Raw genomic sequence first — 27,688 nt, 5'->3', positions numbered from 1 at the left:
GACGAATGGGTAACCTCAAAGATTACTCATAAGTCACCCTCTCATACGTGGTAAGGATTCAAAAGGTATGACGAGTCTGCCTGTCTAAAGGCGAACCAGAGCTCTCGTACCCCGGCCCTACTAAGATGATTTCTTTTCAAACCAAACATGTTTGAAAATTTGGTTCGTAGGTCTACTGCTTTTTGGCAAACAAGGACTCAAGAACTTTTCCTATTTTAACAAACAGGCGGGCTGGTTATAAGCGGCCTTTTCCTTTCTAACTTGAAAGAGTTAAACAAACCCAACGTATTTCCTAAAATACGTTGGGGGTCCGACTAGGTAAATGGCCGACTAATCGCCTAACCTTGAACCAAGACAACCAGTCGTCCAGGGGCATAGGCAGTCGGTACTTTGTACCTGTTCGCCAATCTTTAAATAAATGGCTAGCCAAAACAGTCGGTATGACATGCAAGCGGATATCAAGGATCCTCGACACTCTTAAAAAATAAAACCTAAAAAAAAATTCAATGAGCAAAGACGACCAAAAGATGGTCTCCAAATTCATATAAATAGCCGGCCATAAAGACCAGCAAAATATTCAATACCCCGGCCCCCTGGGCGGGTAAAGTGATACAAGAGCACACGGCACGCAAGCCGAAGAAAAAGGTAAAAGACATAAAAGCTTTAAGATTGAGGCAGGGTTTCGGTATTGTCTGTTGCCTGATCAGCAAGGGACGCCTGGTTCTGGGAGGAATCCTTCTTACTTGTCTCGGCATCAAGGGCAGCTTCTTTAGACCATCAACCTCAATCGGTTGCAGGGCCACCACCTCGTCTTCCTCCTCTAAGCTGGAGTCGACCACCTTGTCTTCCTCAGCCGCTTGCCTCATGATCTGTTGGTTGTACAATTCAGTATAAGCGTTGAACTTTTTCTCCCAGGCGGCATAGTGAGCTTTTGGGAAGAGGGTCGTCCATGTCATCTTCATGATCTGAGCCGAGTCGTCCATCATGGCCTGGACTAATTCCATCTTTTCTTTCTCGGCCTTGGCCGAAAGCTCGTCAGTAAGGCTCTTCTCCTGCTTTTGCAGGCGGTCTTTGACAATCGCCAAAGATTTTTCCATGACCTCAAATTGGGTCATCTTATGCCTAAGCGACTTCAGCTCATCTCAGAGACTCTTGACCGTCGCCTCCAGCTCATTATTCTTCTTTTTGGCCGCCTCCAACTCAGTGCGGATAGTGGAAGTGGCCTGCGCTTGATAATAAAGAATATCAGTTGTCAAAATTTCATTTTGGGTAATTTGAAACATTGCCTTATCAACGTCAGAGGCGGCCATAGCTTTAGCAGCCTTTAACTCTTTGTTCTTTGCGCTGATTGGCCTTCGAAGGCCGTGTACTCTCAGCATGGTCTGAAAAAAGGAAAATCAGGCGTCAGATTTGAGAATAACAGGCGGCACGCAAAGTCAACACTTTAAAAATATTCCAAGTCTACCTCGGAAAGGAGACCCATGAAACCGTCTAGGTCAAGGGTGCTGACTCCCTTAACCGCATCCCTCTCCTCTTGAGGGGCGGCCTTAATCATAGACTTGGCCATTTGGACCAAGTCCGGTTCTCGAGGCCGCCTGCATCCAAAAAAGATAAACATCAAAAACATGAAGAAAGCGATGAAGAAATAAGTTAAGTCTAGCAGAGAAGTTTATACTTCTTGGCGGCCGACTTTCCCTAAGGACTTGTGATGGTTTCCCCACACTTTGTGGGGTGATTGGCTGCTTGTCAGCCGACTGTTTCCTGGCAGATCCAGACCTACTCCCAGCATCGTCTTCCGTACTTTTGAGTCCGGCTGTTGGGAGGAGAAGGATTTGGACGTGCCCGCCTGCGAAAAATATGGAATGGTCAATACTAATAATAGCAGGCTTTCAAGGCAAAGTTTGAAAGACCAGAAACTCACTATGGGCGTCTCCTTGGCAAGAGAATCAGAAGAGGTCCGCTTCTGATGCATGATGGAGGCACGGAGCAAGGCGGCCTCCTTCTTTGATGCAGAAATTTGGTCCATAGCTTCAGCTGAAAGCAAAATCGCAAAGAGTTAGAAAAAATTCGAAAGAAAAACCAAAAGATGTGTACATATGATCAAGAGGTCGGCTACCTCTAGAGGACCAACTTCTAAGGCCGCAAGCGGCCAGAAAAAACTCGTCATATAGCCATTGAAACTCTGGGACGTAGTTTAGGGGCACTTGCTCTTGTACCCCAGTAGTAGAGTTTGCCCTAATATCTACTTTGAAGAGTCCTCGGTCAAGGATCTCTTCCCGAGCCTTGCGGGGGACAAGTGGCATGCTGCGCCGCCTGCTAGAAGAGGCGGATCCTTGTTCCACCTATTGTAGCACTTGTTCAGCAGCTTGTCAGGGTTGGCAATGATGAGGAAGTTATTTCTGTAATCCTTCCATTTATTTTCTTTTCCCCTTGTCATTAGGTAGCCCCTGTGGCTCGTTATTTGGTACCAGCCGGTACCGCTAGCCTTAGGGGTCCGGCTGATATAGTTCATATGGGTGAACGCCTAAAAATTCGGCTCCACCCCGTGCATTTCACATCAAGCTACATAGCCAAGGATGTTGAACTAGGAATTCGGGGCTAACTGCCAAAGCCCCACCTTGTATCCATCGAGGATTTGTTGAACGACCGGATGCAAGGGAAAGCGAAGCCCAGCCTTAATGGCCGCCTCATAGCAGCCAAAACAGGCGTCCCCGTAGCTAGATCCCGCGGGCCAGACGACTGTATCCTCAGCATCCGGCACAAAAACTTGAAAATCAGGACCCATCACATGACAATAATAAGGAGTATTCAACTCCCTATGAGAGGCAGATGGTTCCGACCAGTCGTCCCCCGTTTCAGATGCATGAGAAAGCCTCGCAGACTCGCTGTCAGAGGAGTCCGACTCCTCCCCTCTCCCTAAGGGGGTTGACCCCTCTTCTTCTTCAGGGGCCGACTACTGACTGGCCAGGTCAACAGTTTAGTAGGAAGGGACTACCTTAGCTCTCTCCTCAGAGTTCTCGACAGAAGGGCCACCTTGGGTACCTGCGGTATCAGGCGGCTGGTCCGACAACTCGCTAATTTGATCGCGGAAAGAGGAGCCATCAGAATTATCAATCCTCTTGGTCTTTTTAGTTCTTTCCAGACTGTCCTGCATAGATACAAAGACAGTTGGATTCCGCGACTTGCGCAAAGTTTGAAGTACCGCAGGGCAATCGACACCCCTAGTCCTAGACTCAGCTGTCCCCGGTGACCAGCTGATTGCTAACCTAGGTCGTGCCAGATGCTTTTGGGGTCTCATTTTCAAAAAAAAATTAAAAAAAAATTGCAAAAAGAAAACAGAAAAAGGATAAAGGAACAGTCAGTTACCTGAAACTTAAGTTCTGGATGAAAGCTTGATCGAACAAGCGTCCCACAAAAATCAGGCGGTTGGTAAAAGCAGTCGTCTAGAAAGTCAGAGCTCAAGTTCAAGAGTCCGAGAGTTCTCTTGAAAAGGTTCGCAAATGTGAACAAAAGACTTGGTCAACATGCCTTTATATAAGGCAAAGGAGAATGCGAAGAGTCGCCTCCAAATTAAAAAAACGAGCGGGAAAAATGCTCGACCTGTCATAGGGCAACACTTGTAGCAGGCCGTCGCCTGTTACAGGCCGACACTTGTCACAGGTGACATGTGAACAGTCACGTGCCACCTGTGAGGGGCAAATGATTAGGGGATTTTTCCCTACCAATCACCATCTGATAAGTGGACCATTCAGGCTTTGCCAAGTGTCCGCCAAATGGGCCAATAGAGGCCTGACACGTGTCAGGCGTTGATCTGTCCACCATGGACCAGTTGTGTCATGCCACGCGGCCTCCATATGCCAAACAGGCCAAACGACCACCTAGGCCTAATTTCCAAGGAGTCCACGTTTTCCAAGGTTATAAATACTCTAATTAATCCTCATTAAGGGGGATCCAACAATTAATTACTCTCACCAAGAGAATCTAAACACACTGATCATTCCTTCCCTAGAGGAACCAGATCTCCCAACCTTTACTTTTCCGCACTATTCACTCCTCATACACGTTCTAACTTGATCGTCGGAGGCGGAACTCCCACCACAAGGAGTCTCCGTTGTTTTGCAAGTACAGGCGCAAGGATACAAGTCCTGGAATTGTAACTCTCCCGCTAGACATAAAAAAACCCCGAAACAAGAGTTACTCTTGCAGTGTAAGATAAGTTCCTACTAGTCCAACAAGTGATTCTAGAAATCATCTTATCAATAATACAATCAAAATCAGAGCTGCTCATATACTTAGCATTGACAGGAACACCAAGATACCTGAACGGGAAAGACCCTAGAATGAATCCAGAATTGCTCAATATATCCCTCTTCTGAGTCTTCTCCATGCTACCAAAATACACAGCTGTTTTTTTTAGAATTTGCAACCAACCCCGAGATCATTTCAAAGGTTTTGAGAGCCCTAACAAGTAAAGAAAAGGATTGTCTATCACCATGGCTGAACAACATAAGATCATCGGCAAACACTAGGTGGGTTAATCTTAAGTGCTTACAACCCTGATGGAATTTGTAGCCTCTCAGCCCTCCCACTTTCTTCAATAACCGAGATAGGTATTCCACAACCAGCACAAAAATAAGAAGAGACATTGGATCCCCTTGTCTGATGCCCCTTTGCCCCTTAAAAAAACCATGAAGCCCACCCTTAATCATGATAGAGTATGAAGGAGTAGAGATGCATTCCATCACCAACCCCACAAACTTCTCAGGAAAATTTAGGGACAGAAGCATGCCTTTGATAAAAGACCAATGCACTGAATCATAAACCTTCCTCAAATCAACTTTGATAGTACATCTCGGAGCCTTCCTCTTATTATTGTAATTTTTCAACATATCTTGACACACAAGGATATTGTCAAGGATGGACCTCCCTTCAACAAAAGCCCCTTGATTCTCACTAATCAACATAGGCAAAACAGTCTTCAGTCTAGAGCACAAAAGCTTAGAGATAAGCTTATAGAGAACATTACAGCAGTCAATCAGTCTATACTAGGAAACATACATAGCATCATCAACCTTAGGCACCATAGTAAGCAAAGTATTATTAACTTGCTTGAGAAGGTGGCCATGTTCAAAAAAAGACAAAACCGCCTCACAAATCTCCTTTTTCACAACCTCCCAGGAAGCTTTAAAGAACTTGCTTGTGAAACCATCTGGACCCGAAGATTTATCATCCTTAATGCTCCAAAGAGCATTCCTCACATCAATCTCAGAAAAAGGTTTACAGATTTCAGCCTTCTGTTCCTGAGTAAGCATAGTGCCTTCCTTAATCACAGTAGGATGATTGGCTTTCTCCTGATAACCGCATAAGCCTAAGAGGTTCTGATAGTATCCAACAAAGACATCAACCACCCTATATGGATCTTGAATCACCTGACCCTCATGAACACGCTACAAATTCTGTTTTGAATTTTTCGTTTCTGGATATAAGCATGAAAAAAGGTCGTGTTCAAATCCCCCTCCTTTAGCCAGTGAAGTTTTGCCTTCTGTTTCAAAAACGAGAATCTAGCTGAGTGAGCATTCTGATATTCGGTTCTGAGTCGCCTCTCTTCTGCAATTAGCTCTTCATTGCAAGGCTCCTAATTCAACTTAACTTGCACCTGCATCATCTTAATAGAAGCTTCTGCATCAGCAGTCTCAATGGTAGACAAACTACTCAAACTCCTCTTTTTAAGGGCCTGCTTGACATCTTGAACCTTCTTCACTGCTCTGAACATAGCTGTACCTTCAATTTCAGTATCCCATTCCTTCTTAACTAAGCTCAAAAAGCCAGGAGCAGAGGTCCAATAGTTGAAAAACTTGAAAGGCTTAACAGACTTCTCATTCAAACTAAAAAGGTGCATACAGCAAGGACTATGATCCATCGTACCCTATGGCAGAAAACTAGCAACAACCTTATCAAATTTATCAAGCCATGCACTATTCACCACCACTCTGTCAATTTTCGAGCAAACTCTTTTGTGACCTTCTTGTTTATTATTCCAAGTGTAGAATAGGCCTCCTATTTTAAAATCAAATAAACCATTCTTCCCCAAACAATCTCTAAAATCCTTCACCTCATCAAAGGTGCACGGAGAACCAATTCTATCCTCTAAATTGAGGATATTGTTGAAATCCCATCCAATGACCCAAGTATCCTTCGCACTCCTAGCCAACTCAGATATCTTGTCCCATAACACCATCCTCTTCTTCGGATCATTCAAACCATAAACCATAGTAACCAGGAAGACACTGCCCGAGGCTCTATGTTTCACCAAAAGATGAATAAGCTGTTCTTCAATCTTAAGCACAGTAACCTGAAAAATAGCAGGGATCCACATGACCCATATTCTACCTTTGTCACTTTTAGCATAATTCGCAACCACAGACCAACTATTACCTAAACAACTAAAAACATTATCAAAATTCTTAGCCTTCACCTTAGTCTCCATGAGTCCAAATAAGCCCAAGTTATAATGACTCAAGAACCAAGAGACATCACACCTTTTATTAGGCAAATTTAGACCTCTTACATTCCAAAAACCGAGACTATCCATGTAAAGAGTAAGAGCATTCACCCTCCTCCATCCCACCATACAGAACCCTACCTTCCTCTATGCTATAAAGTCTCACATTCCCAGAGCCACTAGGAATTTGAACTACCTGACCAATCTCCAATTCCCCATCTCCATTCAAAGCTGAAAATTTGTTTCTAGTCTCAACGTTAACTGTCATCTCCTGTTGTCTAGGCTGCTGAGTAGCACTAGACTTAGATTGAACAGGCCTCCAGACTTTCCTTACATTACCTCTATTCAGAGCTCCCCTGTCTCTATTATATACTTGCCTAACCCACTGAGTAGGACACTGACCATCACTATGTCCCATTCCTGAACATTTCTGGCAGGTTGTAGGTTTCCATTCATATTCAACTTTTCTGAGCAATATTATTTCCTATCTCATCCAAAAACGCAATCTCCTCTGGTAAGTCACCATTCATGGAGACTTCAATCATCAACCTAGCGTAATCAAGCTTCTGTTTCTCTGTAGTAACCTTGTTAGTCTTCACAGGCTTTCCTATTAACTTGCCAATTTTCATTAATGCATTCTGGCCCCAAAATTTTAGATGTAACCCTGGTAATCTGACCCAAATAGGGACTTTTGAGATCCCCTCCTTTTCTACATTTATACCAGGTTCCCATCATTTCATAATCACCGGTCTACTATGAAATAACAATGGATCCCCCATTTAAAAACTTCTCCATATTCTCTTTCCATCGAAACCTGACTAAGTAGACACCATTAGCCAGCAATTAACCTTGTCGATACCAAACCTTCCCCATATCCTTAGAACAAAGCCATTCATCACAAAAAACGGTACTCTAGCACTCAGAGCATAACAAATTATGGCTGAGCTCCAATACTGGATTTCTAGGTCTACATCCTCAGAAGTTAACTGCATTTTCTCATCCCCACCCCTTCCACGAGAACCCTCCGCTTGTTCAGTACTCTGATCCCTTGAAAGGTCTATCCCCTCATCCCTGATATTCCTAAAAAGGCCACTCCATCTCCTAGTTCCATCAGTCCTATTTGCTTCAGAGACCCTAGTCACATGCGTCTCCAATAATGGGAGAGGAGGACCAGGGTTCGGGGTCATACCCACATTCAGGCCTACAACTGAATCACTAGATACATACATATTATCTCGTATCATCATCAAAGGAGTCGGGTTAACAGAGCCCGATTGAGCAATCTCATTCTTACTATTCACTGTTCCATTGAACTCAGCACAAGAAATCGGGGAGTTATTATGGACTACCTGTAGCCACTGGTTAAATTGAACAATATGCAACTCCTTATCTTCCTGAGACACTCCCTCTGAGGGATCATCCTGGTCATTTGCACCATCAAGCCAGCTAACCTCAGACCCATCTCCTTCCTTCTGATTCTAAACAATTTTTGCATTCAAACGGGTTCTAGGTTTTGGCCCACGCTTTTTCTTTGACTTATACAAGGATCCTTTCTTTCCTTTACCTTTCTTCCCCTTGGCCATAGCCCAATCAAAGACTTGAAGGCAAGAAAAATGGTGGAAATTTAGGATTTTCTCTCTCTAGGATTTTCTTTCATTTGATTCAATTAGCTTTGTTGAATGCATTTGACTTTCATTTTATTCAAATAGCTTTGTTTGAATGTGTTTGACTTTCATTTAATTCATTTAGCTTTGTTTGAATGTGTTTGACTTCATTTGATTTTATTAGCTTTGCTTAATGCATTTGACTTTCATTTGATTGAAAAAGGTTTGTTTGATTGTGTTTGACATTCATTTGATTCAATTAGCATTTTTTTAACATGTTTGACTTTCATTTGATTCAATTAGCTTTGTTGAATGCATTTGACTTTCATTAGATTCAAATGGCTTTGTTTAAATGTGTATGACTTTCATTTGATTCAATTAGCTTTATTGAATGCATTTGACTTTCATTTGATTCAAAAAGGTTTATTTGAATGTGTTTGAATTTCATTTAATTCAATTAGCTTTGTTTGAATGTGCATAAGTTTCATTTGATTCAATTAGCTATTTTGAAAGCATTTGACTTTCATTTGATTTCGAATGCTCTAGTTGAATGTGTTTGACTTTCATTTGATTGTATTAGCTTTGTTTGAATGTGTTTGACTTTCATTTGATTCATTTTTGGTAAGCAAGAAATATTATTACCAAAAGAGGGCAATCCCTCAACCCGAAACTACACAACCCTAAAGAGGGCCAAACCAACACAAACAAGAAAAAAACAAACTTCTACAACGACTAACAACACCTAACAATTACTTAGGAATACTATTCCTAATTACAAAAAGCCATTTACACTAACTCTCTTCCATTTATCACTAATAAGTTGTTGAACTCTATTTACCACTTCCACACACAATTTAGTGCATATTATTGTTCCAAAAGGCAAAATTTCGAGCAGCCCAAATGCCACAAACTAGAGCAGTGTGGACAGCAAGGCACACCTTCTGTTTCACAGGATCCTTATTTGCCCTTCTCAAGTGCTTCCAAGAGGCATCAATAACAAACCATAACTCAGTAATCTGTAACCATTGACTGACTATCTTGATACATTTCCTGCTGTAAGGACATCTGAAAAACAGATGCTTCTGATCTTCATTATGATCACCACACAATAGACAAACTGCTGTGTCACAGGTCCCAAATTTTAGAAGCCTATCTCTGGTTCTTAATCTGTTCATAACAGCCATCCGAGTGACAAAGAAGTGTTTGGGGATATTGTACTTGTTCCAGATCCAGTCAACCCAAGCAATCTTCATAGTATCTCCTTGCAACCAGCTGTAACCATCAGAGATTATATAACCAGTATTCTGCCAGTTCTCAGTTGTGAACCCTTCTCTCAACTCATCTCTAACTGCACAGATCTTCCTGCAAGTATGACCATCTGCCTTCTTAGGAACATAAGCCCACCAATTATCACCTTTAAGATACATATTATGAATACACTTAACCCAAAGAGACTCTTTATTCACGGCAATTCTCCAGGACTTACACCTAGCTCCATGCAATAGGGGCCTGCTTAGACAGAGTAGCAGAACCACACCATAAGAAAGCCCTGCATAACTGATTAATTCTCTGGATCCCAGTCTTAGGGAGAAAAACACATTGAGCCTAGTAAGTATGTAGGCTCATTAATATCGAGTTAATCAACAATACCCTAGATGCATATGAGAGGTTCCTACTAGACCATCTGGTAAGCCTAATCAGCATCTGATCCACCAATCTGTCAAAATCACCAACTATAAGATACTTGTCATTTAAAGGAATACCCAAATATCTGAAAGGCATAGACCCTTTAGCAAACCCAGAAGCACTCAAAATAGTCTGTTTCACATCCTCCTGAACATTACCAAAGTAAATAGCTGTCTTGTCTGGATTGTCTTGAAGACCAGAAACTTTCCCAAACATCTCAAGAGCCCTGGTTAAGTATGAAATGGAACGTTTATCACCATGAGCAAACATCATCAAGTCATCAGCAAAGATGAGATGATTCAATCTCAACTGTTTACACCTATAATGAAATTTAAATCCCTTTTTCTTACCCACTTTCTTTAGTAATCTAGAGAGATACTCCATGACAATTACAAAGAGTAGAGGGGACATAGGACCCCCCAATCTCACACCCCTTTGACCCTTAAAAAAAACAATACAGACCCCCATTCATGAGGATTGAATAAGCAGGAGAGGTAACACAGGCCATAATCCAATGAATAAACCTATCAGGGAACCCCAAATAGCCCATCATATCTTGGATAAAGCTCCAACTCACAGAGTCATAGGCTTTACTGATGTCAACTTTAATAGTACATCTCGAAGATTTCCTTTTATTATTATAATCCTTCAACATATCCTGACAAATAAGGACATGGTCAAGAATGGACCTACCAGAAACAAAGGCTCCCTAAACATCATCAATCAAACTAGGCAGCACCTCTTTCATTCTTGAACAAATCATTTTAGAGATGATTTTGTATATAACATTGCAACATGCAATTGGTCTAAAACGATTTTGTATATAACATTGCAACATGCAAGAGTAAGAGTAGAGGCCCCTATTTACTTCAACAGATGGCCATGATAAAAAAAACCTAGAACAGCTTTACAGATATCAGAGCCAACTACATTCCAGGCAGTCTTGAAAAACTTACTTGAAAACCCATCAGGGCCAAGAGCTTTATTATCATCAATCTCCCACAAAGCTCTCTTCACATCACTCACATCAAAGCCTCTACAGATCCTGGATTTCTGGTCATCAATTAAAACAAGCCCCTCATAAATGACAGCAGGATGCACATAACAGTAAACCTATTTTTTTAGTTCATAGCAGAGCCTTATAAAAAGATCATCCTAGATCCCACTAATTATGTTATCGACTCTTCTCTACCTGAAACAGGCATGAAAATAAGCTGAGTTAGAATCACCCTCCTTAAGCCAATGTAACTTAGCTTTCTGTTTCAGGAACAAAAATATGGCAGTATGATCTTTGGCATACCTATCCCTCGCCTCTTTTTCATCAGCTATCAGCTGCTCATTACAAGGGTCAGTACTCAGATTAACCTGAATCTGAGCAAAAATAGCAGCAGAAGATGCATCATCAGTCTTAACCGAAGATCAACACATCCTAATAATGGATGGAGATGAGCCAGCGACATACAAACAAGCTATGACGAGCCCCGACTCTGTAAAATGGCAAGAGGCCATGAAATCCGAGATGGACTCCATGTTTGAAAATCAAGTCTGAGACTTGGTTAATTTGCCCGAAGGTTACACACCTATCGGTTGCAAATGGATTTTCAAGTTAAAAATCGACAAATATGGAAATGTATCTATGTACAAAGCTAGATTGGTGGCAAAAGGTTACAGGCAAATTCACGGCGTTGATTATGATGAAACCTTTTCGCTAGTCGCGATGCTTAAGTTCGTCCGGGTTATCCTAGCAATTGCCACATACTATGATTATGAAATATGGCAAATGGATGTCAAAACCGCCTTCCTTAATGGGATTTTTGAACTATGACACACCCGGAAGGTTTTGTTAATTCAAGCAATGCTGGGAAGGTATAAAAGCTAAAAAAGACTATTTATGGACTAAAGTAGGCAAGTAGAAGTTGGAATCAGCGATTCGATGAAGCCATTAGTAAGTTTGGTTTTATCAAGAATCCAGATGAGTCTTGTGTTTACAGGACGATCAGTGCGAGTGACATCGCATTCCTTTTCTTATATGTCGATGACATATTGCTCATTGGAAACAACATTCTAATGTTGGAGTCTGTAACGACTTGGCTTGGAAAGTGCTTTTCAACGAAAGACTTGGGAGAGGCACAGTACATATTGGGCATCAAGATCTATCGGGATAGATCTAAAAGGATGATTGGATTGAGCCAAAGTACTTATATTGATAAGGTACTGGCACGATTCAACATGGAAGGGGCCAAAAGAGGGCACCTACCAATGTCACATGGCATCACTCTCTGCAAGAAGCAGTGTCCACAGACACCTGTTGAGCGCGAGAGAATGAATCAGATCCCATATGCTTCGCTAATTGGATCAATCATGTATGCCATGACATGTACTAGGCCGGATGTATCGTATGCGTTTTAATTAAATTTGAGGATTTTAATGTAAAACACTATGTTGAACTATTCGAATTTGGAGTAATTAAAATTTCTGCAAAGTTATTATTACTCTATTTTTATTAATTGTGGTTTAGAATTAAATAATGAGTCCGTTCGATTTCTGAAAATATTCAAAGCAGGGTATCAAGACCATGTCTTGGATAAAGAAACACCTGTTAAGTGAACATTGAATATTTCAATCGAAAATTATCCATAATAAAGGTCAGTTAAATGATGGACGATTAATGACCACTTGAGATTAGTGTGTAGTATGATTTATAGCACCGTTTCTCGTGCTACGAGGACATGAATTTCATAAATCATTTGCACAAGTATTAGTTTAGAACTATACCGGACCGACCTATGAGAGTACTTTAAGATATTTAAAATTGTCATAAGTATATTTCTCATTATAACTATCGGAACCCTTTCTTCGACCATGAGTATTGTAAGTTCTCTTGTTTGAGTACTAGTCCGTTTTGATGTTTTCAAACATGTGGCGTAAAAGGGGATTATAACGGCAACACTTAGGGGACTAGGTCCTCTTAGTAAGAGAAGCTAACAATACCAGACTGGGAATGTCCCCTTATTAACAATAGGGAACATGTCTTTGTGGTTTACAAGGCCTCTTGAAGAGCGAGACTGTGAAAATGCATGGTCGTGCTTAGATGGATTTTAGAAATCATCTGTTTTTTGACAGTTGAACTCGGAAATCGAGAAACACTTCTGGACGTAATAAGGATGACTAAAAATCTCACCTTACAATTCGTAAGAGACATTAAGTGACATAGGAAATGGGCTATACACCAACTACACACTTGTCTAGAAGGACAAGTGGGAGATTGAAACGAATGGTGTCCTTCCAACAAGTGTATTATTCAGATAGAGGGTTCGTATTTATTAGAAAACTAATTTTTCAGTGAGTTCAAGTGATCGGAATGCCTAGGTGGAGGCCGCTTCCGATCAGTAATATTAATGTGTGATTAATATTATAGCTTAATCTTGACTGAACCCTTCGGGTCACACCCCAATCAAATAACTGATCCGAGAAGACCAATCAATCTGAAGGATTAGATGAGTGAATAGAGTATTAAGAACAAAGACGTCGGATATCAAGCTTAGAGCGTCGAAACTGCGTGTCGTAAGTCGAGTAGAATTCATAATTCGACAAGTCTTAAAATCAACTAAGAGACAAGTTCGAGCTAGGCCGTAGCCTCGCATTAGCCTAGCCATGCTAGTGCTAGGCTAGCCTAAGCTACCAGTCGCATCGCAAGGCATGCCGCATGCCGAGCATGCTTGTAGGGCCAGTGCTCATGGCCGCAAGAAATCTAGCAGCTGGCGCGCCATGCGTGCTAGTGTACTAGCATGCTGGGTTTCGCACCCAGCCACTTGCATCATCACAGCAGCTGGGCATCGCTAGTACTCGCAGCATCGTAAGTAGCGTGTTATGCGTGTGCTGTAGTTGTGGGTGTTTGCTAGCATAGCAGCACCAACCACTCATAGCAACAACGCATCGCAGCAGCACCAGCCCGCATTGCATGCCTGGCTTGCGTGCTGCGTGCATGCGGGTGCAAGCTAGCCAGCCAGCTCAGCCTTGGTGCTTGGCGACAGCTGGGCAGCCTTGGCAGCCAAGGTGGCCAGCCAACCAGCTGTGCATTGGGGCCAGTTCATAGTCAATAGGAGGGGACCAGTTATGGGGTTGCTTGGGGAGCAAGGGGATTTTGGTCCCTCCCCCCCCCCCCCCTTTAATGGTCTTCACCTACCCTTGCTCACTATTTGCCACTTGGCGCTTGTTGATTCATTTGCATTTTAATTTGTTTTTTAATTAAAATAAATTGAGCAAAATGCAATTCTCCCACATTGATGGGAAATGGGAAATCAAGGCTCCCTTCCCTATAAATACTTATGTTTTGGGTTTGGGAAAAAGTACTTGATTTGAACTCAATAAGGCATCTTCTTATCAGTGAGAAAACCTTTAATTTCGTAGTACTCTAGTATTTTGTTGGTCTAGCCTCGACTATTCTTCGAGGTAGAGACCGCTCGGGTCGGGTCGAGGGCGCGAGCAGTCGGAGGCTTACGCACTTGCGAAGCTATATCTTTCAAGTAAGAGCTCGTAATAAGCGAGCGAAGCACGCGTCGAGGGTTAGATCGTCTTTTCCTTTTCTCTTTCTTTTGTTGTTTAATTATGTGATTGCATGTTTAGTCACATTAATTAGTGTGCGAGTCTTAGGCGGGTTTCATTTCTCGTAATATCGGACACTACGAAACCTAACGCATAGTACAAGCTAGACTCAATAGAGCTGGAAGAAGTTCGTTCAGGCTTATATGGGTAGCGCCTAAAGTGCAAAACCACAACAGGAAGATCAGTGTATGTAATGAAGCAGGGTGAAGCAGGGAAATACAAAGGTTGAAGGCGCGAATAACCTAGTCCAAAGTATGGTCCAAGGGAAAGGGTAAACCAAAATCCAGCTAAGAGGCAAACACATTAATGTGCCCGTCAGGAAGAGCAAACAACATTGAGGCCTCAATAAGAAGGACCAACTGGTAGTCTTGTCTAAATTTAAAGAAATCCTGGCCCACTATCGCTTGATCCAACCTCTCAGTGTCCTTACGCTAGTTAGAGTTAAGCATAAAATTTTTAGGACCAACACATCTCTTATTCAAATAAAAATCAGATTTCCCTTCTTCTACGGGCTCAACAACATGACAGGGCTGGCAATCTTGAGAAGCACGCTCACTACGGGACTCAGCAGTTTTACCTATATTCTTAATAGGAGAGGGAGATGACCAAAGTGTTAGAGAATGACCACCCCCGCACTACATAGTGATCGATATGATTCACATCAGCTATATCATCAAGCTAAGCAAAATTGTTTAAAGGTTGAACATGGGGAATGGGACTAACAGGGGATTAACCATAACCTCATCGGCTAAGAATTTGTGGCGCAATGCACGCATTCTCAAACGCATAACATGCGAGAGGGAAACCCCATTATAAGTGAGTTCCTAATCTTAATAAGGGTAAAAAAAAGTCAGGGCGAGTTCGAGACCGAAAAGGGCCAAAACGGTGCCGACAGCGGGACGACTACCACCCGACCCGAATTCAACTGGAGGGGTCGCAGCAGTACTCATCCCGATCCCACCAAGAAAAGTTCTCTTAAGACGCTCACCTGAGCGAGACAGCTCGAAAGAAGAAGCAGAGTCACTATGAATAGAAGGAGAATTCGGATTCTGACTATTAGTAGCGTCAGACATTCTTAAGATCTACAAACAACAAGAAAGCCCCAAAAGGCAAGAAGAGTGGGGAGTAAAAGCAAAATCAATTGCACCCTAACAACAAATCCATGAAAGATAAAACGGGAAAAGAAGGAATAAAAAACTATAAAGTGGAAGCAAAAGCAAAATCAACAACCAGCAAAGAGAAAGAATGTGCGTGAACAATTAAATTCAAGAACAAAGACTTAATCTTGCGAGGAAAATAAAAAAGGAATGTAATTGCGTGGGCAAAAATAAGAAAGGAAGAAAAGTGCAGAAAAAAGGCACAAAGAAAGCACCTTTCAAAGAGAAATCACACGGATGATGGCACGCAACAGCGATTGTAACCCCAAATGATGAAAATCGAGTGAAGACTTCAAACTACAATCAAGGGAGAAATAGTCCCTATGTATGAAAAAAAAATTAAAAAAAATTATAATAAGCAATTAAGAAAGAAAAGTAAGACAAACAAAGGCAAAAAGTAAGAAGAACAATGAAGAAACTTACGACAACAAGGAGCAACGATAGTTCATAAAAGAGGAGTGGCGAAGGAGAAGGGAAAGCAAAGAATTTGAAATGAGGAAGATTAAAAGTGAGAAAATGAAAAGTGGACATCCACTTTTGAAGCCCTCTCACTTGGTCCTTGAAAATGGGAGCATAAAGTGAGTTAAACATGGTATCTATTACCTATGAATAGCTTTATACACAAGTGTTTAAGGAAGATACTTGAGGTAGATGAAACGTTCCTCTCCTCCTTATCCCTTTGGAAGATCTTGCATTCCCTCTTGTAGTGGCCTTGCCCACCACAATAGAAGAATCACATCTTCGCTTTGTTCTTGAACTCCTTCTTCTTTGCTCTCAAGGGCCTTTTGGTTGCTCCATAGGAGGTGGCTTGGCGAAGTAGCTGCACCACATCTCTTAAAGAGTGTGACTCTTTTCCCGCAGCTATATGCAACCTAAGTATATCATAGCCCGATTAGAGTAAAGCAAGCAAGATATGATCCGCCATCTCATCCTCCAATGGGATTCCGAGAAGCTCCATGTGCTTGAAGAGCCTAATCATTCTAAGCACATGAGGTTGGAGTGGCATACCAGGTCTTAATTTGGTATTATAGACCCTTGACCACAACCGATACCTCTCCTTAGCAAGGCAACCCTCTTCCGGTGGCTTAATCTTAATGTTTGAGAGTGACCTAGTCACATTAAACATGAGTCCATCATAGTTGCCATTGAGACTCTTGGTGACTCTCACATTGAAAACGTCCTCAAGTGCTTTGTGGAACATGTCCGGAAAATAGGAGGAGAACTTTTCCTTCCATTAATCTGGGATGGAATAAGCCATTAGTCGTGAGACATTCTTGCAATCGGAAGACCATGCATCATGAGTTTCATCACTCATGATTCCCTTAAAGAAGAAGCTTGGAATAGGAATATCAATAATGTACTCCATGGAACAATTCCGAAGAGTTGTCCGGAGTTCCTTTTCCCACTCCTTGAAGTTCACAGAGTTTAGGCTAAGAGCCAAATTGTCGGGGAGTTCCGGGCACATTGAGTTGTTGTTATTGTTAGACGCATACATGATTCTACAATTGAAAGAATTTGAAATGAAAAAACTTTCATAAAACCAATAAGCTTGAAATTTAAAGCATACATGCAAATTCTCAATCTTATTGAGCGTTTTATCCACGCATTAATATTAGTCCCTTTTAGGCGAGAATATAACGATTCCAAGATCCCAAAAATCAAAAGGTGATTAAGGATGCTTTGGCTTGTCTTAACACTTAATATTTTAAGGTAAGCAATCCAATTGCTAATAACTCTAAGCTACTGTTTTTTCGATAAAAAGTTGCATCTTATGCTTCCTTGACATTTTATCTCCATTGCAACGACATCTAAGGACTCCTTACTTATATCGTTGAGCTTAACCAGGATAAACTTGTATACCTAGTATACCTTACATTCCTAGGGAAATAGTGATGCCTCGCTTTGGCGTAGCCCATCACTACGTGCATTAGTTCGGTAAGTGTTGTTCTTGGAATGGCAAATTTGGCTCAATATTATAGGCACCTAGGGTTTCTATGTTGGTTGATTTAAGTGAACTTAATTAATCATTGCAACATTTGAAATCCTAAACATGCATCTATCATACCATTCATTCATATATAAACATAATTATATATATAAAACATAAGATAAAGATGCATTTGGCAACTAGCATGACCCCTTGAGTCTTCGAGTCTTCAAGGGTCTTCGATGCATCCACTTGGCTCATCATCTTAGAAACTCCGTCTTTGAGACATCTCCACCAAATATGCAACTACTAGGTATAATGATTAGGACTAATCTAAATATTACGGTACAAAAATACGCAACGGTACGCAGAACCTATTTAGATTTACAAAAATACATAACGGATCGCAGTCCGTATTAACTATCCTAATTGGGCCCCACTAGTTGCCATTTTCCCAAAACTTGTGAAACAATATACATTCCATTCATCCATTCAATATTTTTGAATGGCCTATGCATTTTACGACGTAAAACAAGTAACAATGAAAACTAGTAACTAACTTAGGTGGTTAATCTAATTAACGCGCCTAATTAAAACTAGTCAAAGTTTTTAACCGATTATGTGATTAAAAACTCATTAAAATTACCTCAAGTAATTAACGAAGCTCCCACTAAATTCCACATCCAACTCAATTAATCCAATTAATTAAGCCGGTTGACCCAAATTTTGCAAAATTATTTTGCAAGAGCCGACAAAACCGAGGCCTAGCCTCCTTAAAACAATGAAATACTAAAACGACAAAATCGCAAAACATATAGCCCAACAATGCTTTACGACGCCTAAGTGCTTAGCACCAAGGCTCGAGGTGCCTTGCGTGGCCGCACCCGCACAACCTCTTGTGGCCCAAGCACATGGGAGTGCCTAAGTGCTTAGCACCAAGGCTCGAGGTGCCTAAGTGCTTAGCACCAAGGCTCGAGGTGCCTTGTGCATCACCCTTGCATCCTTGATGCACCAAACACGCACACACCGCACTACGCGTAGTAGCAACATGCGTGCACCTAGCCCCACCCGCCACACAGCAGCATCACTTCGAGGCATAAGCAGCCCCATGCACACCACAACATCCACATGTGGGCTGCGAGAGTAACCTGGCTAGCCGTATGGTGTGCTTTGGCGGTCATTGCCTCGATTTGCGTATTTTTATCTCGGGATTTAATCCCGATATCTGGGTGACATAAAATTGATTCTAAATTTATTTTAGAATCAACATTGACCAAGAATGAAAATGTAACAATTCTAACTTAAATAAATTTAATTTTAGTGCACAAACAAAAATTATTTTAAATTATTTTTGATTCATCTTGATGCTTCAAAATTGAAGGGTTGTACTCATAATTAATTTAATCAAACATAAATTAATAATGAGATTTGACAAAAATTAAATGGGTTGGAAAAATGAATACATTTATCTAATGAAAAGCTTCCATCACTAACTTCTGTAAACTTGAAAAATTACATCTTCCAATATGAAGATTAATTAAATTTTAATCACAAGTTTTGAACTCTTACGAATTTAATCAACTGAAAAATGATTAAATCCAAAAATTAGTTCAACATGGAATTTAGAAATTAAAGTTCCAACCAAATAAACAATTCAAGATTGGATCTTTAACATTTTTAAGGGACTTCAAAATTACAAATCCACCATAAACATTCACACTTGAATCAATTGATTTGCAAAAATGTGAAATTTCAAGTTTATGTGAAAAATAAGCTCACCGAATTAAGCACCAAATATGACTTCATAAACATGCTTAATAAGGTTTATTATTGCAGTAGATTAGTGATGCAACCATACATATAATATACCTTTAACATGCTATAATTAATCAAGATTTAAAGATTTAAATTTTTTCTCTAAAATTGAAAAACCCCTTGAAAAAAATGTTTTAGCTGGATGTTGGCTTCTGGACAGCCTTCAAACAGGGTCAAAAACGATTTAGAACATCGACTTCCCCCAAAATTCACTATTTTTTGGTCGAAATCTAGGTTCGTCGTCCAAAATTAGTATAAATACATGATTAAAAATTAATTAAAACGAGCTTCTAATCTAATTTGAAAGCAAAACCTGAAATTTAAATCCATTTTAAGTCAACTCAATTAATTATTAGTTACAATAGTTAAAATAATTACGTGGAATTAAGCCCGCCCAAGACCCGCACACTAATTAATGTAACTAAACATGCAATCACATAATTAAACAACAAAAGAGAGAGAAAGAGAAAAGACAATCTTACCCTTGACGCGTGCTTCGCTCGCTTACAAGCTCTTACTTGAAAGCTCTAGCTTTGCAAATGCATAAGCCTCCGACGGCTCACACCGTCTACCCGACCCGAGCGATCTCTACCTTGAAGGTTAGTCGAGGCTAGACCAACAAAATACTAGAGTATTACGAACTTAATGGTTTTCTCACTTATAAGGAGATGCCTTATTGAGTTCAACTCAAGTACTTTTTCCCAAACCTAAAACATGGGTATTTATAGGGAAGGAAGCCTTGAGTTCCCATTTCTCATCAATGTGGGAGAATTGCATTTTGCTCAATTTATTTTATTCAAAAACAAATTAAAATGCATTTTGCTCAATTCATCAATGGGGTTGCTTAGGGAATCCCCTTGCTCCCTAAGCAACCCATAACAGTCCACTCCTATTGGCCGTGAGATGGCCCCCACGCACAGCAGGCTGGCTACCCACCTTGGCTGCCAAGGCTGCCCAGCTAGCGCCTAGCATGAAGGCTGGGCTGGCTAGCTAGCTCGCACCCATATGCGCGTAGCACGCAAGCCACTCATGCAATGCGGGCTGCTGCTGCTGCGATGCGTTGCGTGTGCTGCTGTGCGAGGGCTTGGTGATGCCAAGCTGTTGCGAGTGGCTAGTGCTGCTATGCCATCAAGCACGCACAACTACAACACACGCACGCATAGCACACTGCTTGCGATGCTGCGAGCTATGCTGTGCGAGTGCTAGCGATGCCGAACTGCTGCGATGATGCGAGTGGCAAGGTGCGAGGCCCAGCATGCTACCACGCTAGCACGCATAGCGCGCCAGCTGCTAGGCATGCGACATGCTTTGCGATGCGGCTAGTAGCTTAAGCTAGCCTAGAACTCGCATGGCTAGGCCAATTCGAGGCTACAGCCTAGCTCGAACTTGTCGCTTGCTTGATTTTACGTCTCGTCGAATTCTTAATTCAACTTGACCTACGATGCTCGGTTTTGACGCTCCATGCTCGATATCTGACGTCTTCGTTTGTAATACTTTATTGTCTCATCTAATCCTTCGGATTGATTCTTCGTCTTAGATCAGTTATTCTATTGGGGTGCGACCCGGAGGGTTCAGTCAAGATTAAGTTGTAATACTAATCACACATTAATATCCCGTGCACCCATCCAGCCACGCAACTTGGCAGCCACATGTGGGTTGCTCGAACAGCCCGGCTATCCAAAGGGTGCGTTTTGGGCGGTTTTGCCTCGATTTGCGTGAACTTGTCTCGGGATTTTAATTCCCGATTTATGTGTGATAAAAATTAATTCTAAATTTATTTTAGAATCAATTTAGAGCAAAAATGAAAATAAAACAAGTCCAACTTTATTAAATTAAATTTTAATAGGGCACAAGCCTAAATTATTCAAGAACCATTCTTTAAATTAATTTAGGTCCATCTTGATGCTACAAAATTTAATGGCTATATTCATAATTAATTTAACCATACATAAATTAATAATGAGAATTGACAAAATTAAAAAGGTTGGAAAAATGAACCCATTCATCTTATGAAAAATTTCCAACACTAACTTGTGTATAATTTAAAAATTACATCTTCCAATATGAAGGTTAATTAAATTTCAATCACAAGTTTTGAACTTTTAGGACTTTAATCAACCCAAAAATGATTAAATCCAAAAATTAGTTCAACATGGAATTTAGCAATCTAAGTTCCAACCTAATACACAATTAAAGATTGGATCTTTAACATATTAGGGACTTCAAAATTACAAGTTCACCATAAACATTCACACTTAAATCAATTTATTTGCAAGATTGTGAAAATATCAAGTTTATATGAAAAGAAAAACTCACCAAATTAAGCATCAATCATGACTTCATAAACATGCTTAATAAGGTTTATAATTGCAGTAAATTAGTGAAGCAAGCATGCATTTAATCTACCTTTCACATGCCATAATTAATCAAGGTTAAAAGATTAATTTTTTTTTCGTCAACAACGAAAAACCCTTCGAAAAACATGTTTCTTGGTGGATTTTGGCTTGTGTGCACCAGACCGCAAGAATGCTAGGCTTGCGGTATGGCTTGCGATGCGCATGGTAGCTTAACCTAGCCTAGCATGCTCATGGCTAGGCCAATGCGAGGCTACGGCCTAGCTCGAACTTGTCGCTTGCTTGATTTCCCGTCTCACCGAATTCTAAACTCGACTTGCGGCGCTCGGTTTCGACGCTCTATGCTCGACATCCGACGTCTTTGTTCGTAATACTCTAATGACTCATCTAATCCGTCGGATTGATTCGTCGGCTCGGATCGGTTATTTGATTGAGGTGCGACCCGTAGGGTTCAGTCAAGATTAAGCCGTAATATTAATTATGCATTAATATTATGGATCGAAAGCGGCCCCCACCTAGGCATTACGATCACTTGACCTCACTGAATAATTGGCTTTCTAATAATTTCGAATCCTCTATCGGATTAATACACTTGTTGGAAGGACACCATTTCTTTCAGGCCGAGAATTCCCCTATCCAACTTGTCATAACCTAAGAAAGCAATCAAGCAATAGAATAATTTAAAGACAAGGGCAGACAAACGCAGGAGAAAAGATAACACTTAAACGAAATGAAAGAGAACATACCAGACTGATGAGTAGAGCACAAGCACATGGCAGAAAGCTACAGGTTGCCTACAACGTAAATAGAGTTAAGAAGCCAGATCTTAGGATACTTGAAATCTCCTGTACCCGCTCCCTGTAGTGCGTCAAGAGCATGCGCTTCTCGGGCAACCTTCATAAGAACAACAGTAACCTAAGCCTTATTAGTGCGAATGAACCTGAAGTTGTGTGGTACAACAAAAGAGGAGAGGACAGAAAGCTAGAAAAACTTGCCAGTCCAGTCTCTGAAGCAACCGAGCTTGGGATAAGACAACACTCTCCCTTCTTTAGGAGCCACGTAATACCAGCCGAACTCAGGGGAGCTGGAGGACGTTCGCTTCAGGCTCATCAAAGACTTGAACAAGTTTAACAATTCTAGATAACGCCGGAATCACAAGAACCACAATAGACATATAAAGGTATGCAAGGAGGCAGGGTGAAGCAAGGCTATGCAAAGTTTGAAAGTGCTAAAGACCTTATCCAAATTTAGCTCCACAGGAAAGCGCAATCCTAAATCCAGCTAAGAGGCAAAGAGTGTAATATGCTCAGCAGGAGGAGCAGATAGTTTGGAGCCCTCAGCAAGAAGAACAAGCCTGTAGCTTGGCCCAAACCCATTGAATTCTTGATCCACTGCAGCAAGGTCAAACCTCTCAGCATCCTTATGCCAGTTGGAATCTAGCGTGCAATTCTTAGGGCTAATGCACCTCTCATCAAGATAGAAATCTGATTTCCCTTCCCTCACAAGCTCATCCACATAGATAGGTTGTGTTGGGTTTCATAGAGTCTGACTCTACGCGGAAGAGAAACCCACCCAAGACACGTACACTAATTAAAGCGACTAAACATGCAAGCACTATTTAAACAACAATTAAGAGAGAGAAGGAAAAAACAATCTTACCCTTGGCGCGTGCTACGCTCTAATCTCGAGCTCTGAATTCAAAACTCGGACCCCGCAAATGCGAAGGTCTCCGATGGCTCGTACCCACGAACCCAACCCGAACGATCCAAGTCCCGAAGGTTAGTCGGGACCTGACCAATAAAAACTAGAGTTTTACGAACTTAAGGTTTTCTCACTTTTCTAAGGAGATGCCTTTTTAGTTCCCTCAAGTGTTCTTCCCAAATCCCAAAAGCTTAGTATTTATAGGGAAATGAACCTTAAATTCCCACTCTCAATCAATGTGGGAGATTTCCAATTTTCCAATTTTATTATAATTAAAACAAAAATAAAATTGCAATTCAATCACCAAGTTACAAGTGGCAATAGGAGGAGAGGAAGAAGGTGAGGACCACCAAGGATGGGGACCTACCCACCTTGCTCCCCAAGGCGTAAACCAACCTTTGGTCCCCACTAGCAAAACCGATCTACCTTGCCAAATGGCTGGCTGGCAGCTTGCCTTGGCTGCCAAGGCTGTCAGCTGGCGCCAAGCACAAAGGTTGGCAGCTTGGCCAGCCAGCCAGCACACTAGCACAGCCAGCCGCAACCAGCTAGTGCATGCGTTCTGCTAGCGAGCCACGCATGTTGAGCGCTGCTGCCATGCGTGGCACAACATGCTGCTGCTTGCTAGCACATACAGACAGCCCAGCATGCCTAGCACGCTGCTGACTAGTGCGTGTTGCTTGCGATGCAGCGAAGCACTAGGCTACTTACTGCTATGCAAGGCCCACCATGCATGGTGCGTGGCTGCGATGGATACGCGCCAGCACACTAGCAAGCACGCAATGGCTGCGATGCATGCGGTCAGTGTTAGACCATGCCTTGCGTCAGCGCCTAGCGTACTAGCAAGGCCTAGCCTTGCGATGCTTGCTTGGCTAGCTATGCGCCAGCTCCTAGCATGCTAACAAGGCCTAGCCTTGCGATGCTTGTTGGGCTAGTTATGCGCCAGCGCCTAGCATGCTAGCAGGGCCTAGCCTTGCGATGGCTAGGCGCATGGCATGCTAGCACACACGCAAGGCTGCGATGCTTGCGGTGGCTAGCTAGCATGCTTGGGGTTAGCTAGCATGCATGGGCCTAGCACCCCTAGCATGCTAGGCTTTCCACTAGAATTGCGATGCACATGCTAGCTCGAGATAGCCTAGCCCTCGCATGGCTAGGCCAATGCGAGGCTACAGCTTAACCCGAACTTGTAACTTGTTTAATTTCATGTCTTGTCGAATTCTATATTCGACTCGACTTGCTACGCTCGGTCTCGACACTCTAAGCTCGATATCTGACGTCTTTGTTCGTAAAACTCCGACGACTCATCAAATTCCTCGGAGTGATTCGTTGTCCCGAATCGGTTGTTCGATTGGGTTCGACCAGAAGGGTTTAGTCAAGATTAAGCTGTAATATTAACTGTACATTAATATTACAAATCGGAAGCGATCTCCACCTAGTTATTCCGATCACTTGATCTTTCAAAAGAATTACTTTTCTAATAATTCTGAACCCTCTATCGGAATAATACACTTGTTGGAAGGACACCACTCCTTTCAATCTCCCACTTGTCCTCGCGGACAAGTGTGCAATTTGTGTATAGCCCTTTTCCTATGTCGCTTAATGTCTCTTCATGAACTATAAGGTAAGATTCTTCGTCATCCTTATTACATCCAGATGTGTTTCTCGATTCCTGAGTTTGACTGTTAATAAACAGATGACTTCTAAAATCCATATGAGCACGGCGTTACATTTTCACAGTCTCGCTCATCGAGAAGCCTTAAACAACAAAGGCACGTTCCCTATTGTTAATAGGGGGTCATTCTAAGTTTTTTACTTTAAGCTTCTCTTACTAAGAAGACCTAGTCGCCTGAGTGTTGCCGTTATAATCCCCATTTACGGCAAACGTTTGACAACATCAAAACGACTAATACTCAAACAAGAGAACTTGCAATACTCATGGTAGAGGAAAAGGAATCCGATAGCTATAATGAGAAATATACTTATGACGATTTGATATCTCTTAAAGTATTCTCATAGGTCTATCCGGTATAGTTCCAAACTAGTACCTGTACAAGTTATTCATAACTATCATGTCCTTGTTGTAGGGTTTCGTAGAGACCCGACACTACGCGGAAGGAAACCCACCAAGACCCTCCCCTTAATAAAAGCAATTAACAAGCATAATAAACTTAATCAAACAAGATTAAGAACAAGAATTATACCTTTGACGCGTGCTTCGCTCCCAAAGAGCTCTTACTTCAAAATCCCGAAAACACGAGATCTCTGACGGATCGTACCCTCGACCCGATCCGAGCGTCCTAAGTCTTGAAGGTTAGTCAAGACCCGGACAAAATAACTATGAGTTTTACGAATCAAAGGTTTACTCTTTCTTAGAGTTGCCTTTTTAATTCCACTTAAGGTTGTTCATTTCCCAATACCCTAGCTTGGTATTTATAGGGAAATGAACCCTTGAACTTCATTCCCCAACCAATGTGGGAGAATGAGTAATTTTGCTAATTAATTTATTTCTAAAATAAATTAATAAATAAACACAATCACAATGCAACAAGTGTCAAGGGGAGAGAGAGAGTTAGGTGAGGACCATGGAGGGGTGGGGGGGACCATTGCCTTGCTCTCCAAGGCTTTCCTAAAGCCTTGGTCCCCACCCTCAAAAAACTGCCTCACTTAAAAGGGGTGTTGGGCTGCTGCAAGCTAGAATGACAGCTAGCATGTGCCAGCCAGCCCAGCCAGCTAGCACCTGCCTACTTAGCAGCCTCGCATGCTTGGTGCTAGGCTGTCCTAGGCGCTGGTGCTGCCCAGTGCTAGGTGTTGGGCGCTGCTGGCTGCCTAGCACTCCCTATCGCACGCACATGCACACGCCTACCCAGCATGCGTGCTGCTAGCGAGCCACGCATGCTGGCCCCTGCCTTGCCAGCCATGCGTGCCAGCCTCGCACACCCTCACATGCTGCTGTTGCTGCGATGCCCTCCACGCACATGCACACCCACACAAGGCTTACCATGGTGATGTGCTTGTGCATGGTGCCTGCGATGGTGCCTAGCACCCAACCACGCACGCTGCGATGCAGTGCCATGCGAAGGCACGCATGTGCATAGGCATGCTTGTTGCGATGGTGTGCTATGATGCTGCGATAGCCTGCCTTGCGCACCCAGGCACCCATGCTAGCATGCTGCTAGCTGCGATGGTCTGCCTGCGATGGTCTGCCATGGCACGCCTAGGCTGCGATGGTGCGCCTAGCACACCTAGTGTGCTTAGGCTTGCGCCTAGCCATGCTAGGTGCATGCTTGCTCGAACTAGCCTAGCATCCACATGGTAAGACCATTGTGGTGCTACGACTACACTCGTACTTGTCGCATGTGATTTTGTGACGCTCGGTCTCGACGCCCTAGGCTCGATTTCCGACGTCTGTATTCATAAAACTCTGTCAACTCATTAAATCCTTTTGGATTAATTCGTCGTCTCGGATCGGTGATTCGATTGGGTTCGACCAGAAGGGTTCAGTTAAGATTAAGTTGTAACATCAATTGCACATTGATATTACTGATCGGAAGCGGCCTCCACCTAGGCATTCCGATCACTTGACCTTACTGAAGAATTAGCTCTGTAATAATTCTGAACCCTCTATCGGAAGAATACACTTGTTGGAAGGACACCATTCCATTCAATCTCCCACTTATCCTTCCGACCAAGTGTGCATACAGTGTATAGCCCATTTCCTATGTCACTTAATGTTTATTCGCGTTCTCACAGCACAAGAAACGGTGCTGTAAATCATACTACACACTAATCTATGGCGGTCATCAATCGTCCATCTGTTAGATGACCTCGATTAGGGACACTTTTCGATTTAATATTCAATGTTCACTTAACAGGTGTTTCTTTATCCAAGACATGGTCTTGATACCCTGTTTTGAATATTTCTGTAAATTGAATGGACTCATTATTTAATTCTAAACCACAATTAAACAGTAATGGAGTGAATGGTAATTTTTCACAAAAATTAATTACTCCATTAAAGAATTGTTTAAATACAGTGTCTTACATTAAATATCCTATTTAATTAAAACACATGTACAGGGAATTTCAAAGCCAGTATCCAACATGCTTGATTCCCATTGCCTCAATGTGCTTGTTGTAATTCACTTGAGGCAGCGGTTTAGTCAAAGGATCAGCTACATTATCATCCGTGCCAATCTTACAAATTCTGATTTCACCTTCGGATTTCCATTCCCTTATCATGTGAAATCGCCTTTGCACGTGTTTGGCCTTTTGGTGCTCTCTTGGCTCCCTGGCCTGAGCGATAGCTCCATTGTTATCTCAATAGAGATCTATCGGCCCCT

This window comes from Chenopodium quinoa, unplaced genomic scaffold, assembly GCF_001683475.1.
Source record: "Chenopodium quinoa cultivar QQ74 unplaced genomic scaffold, ASM168347v1, whole genome shotgun sequence".
Taxonomy (NCBI): Eukaryota; Viridiplantae; Streptophyta; class Magnoliopsida; order Caryophyllales; family Amaranthaceae; genus Chenopodium; species Chenopodium quinoa.
Note: the sequence above shows the minus strand (reverse complement) of the source record.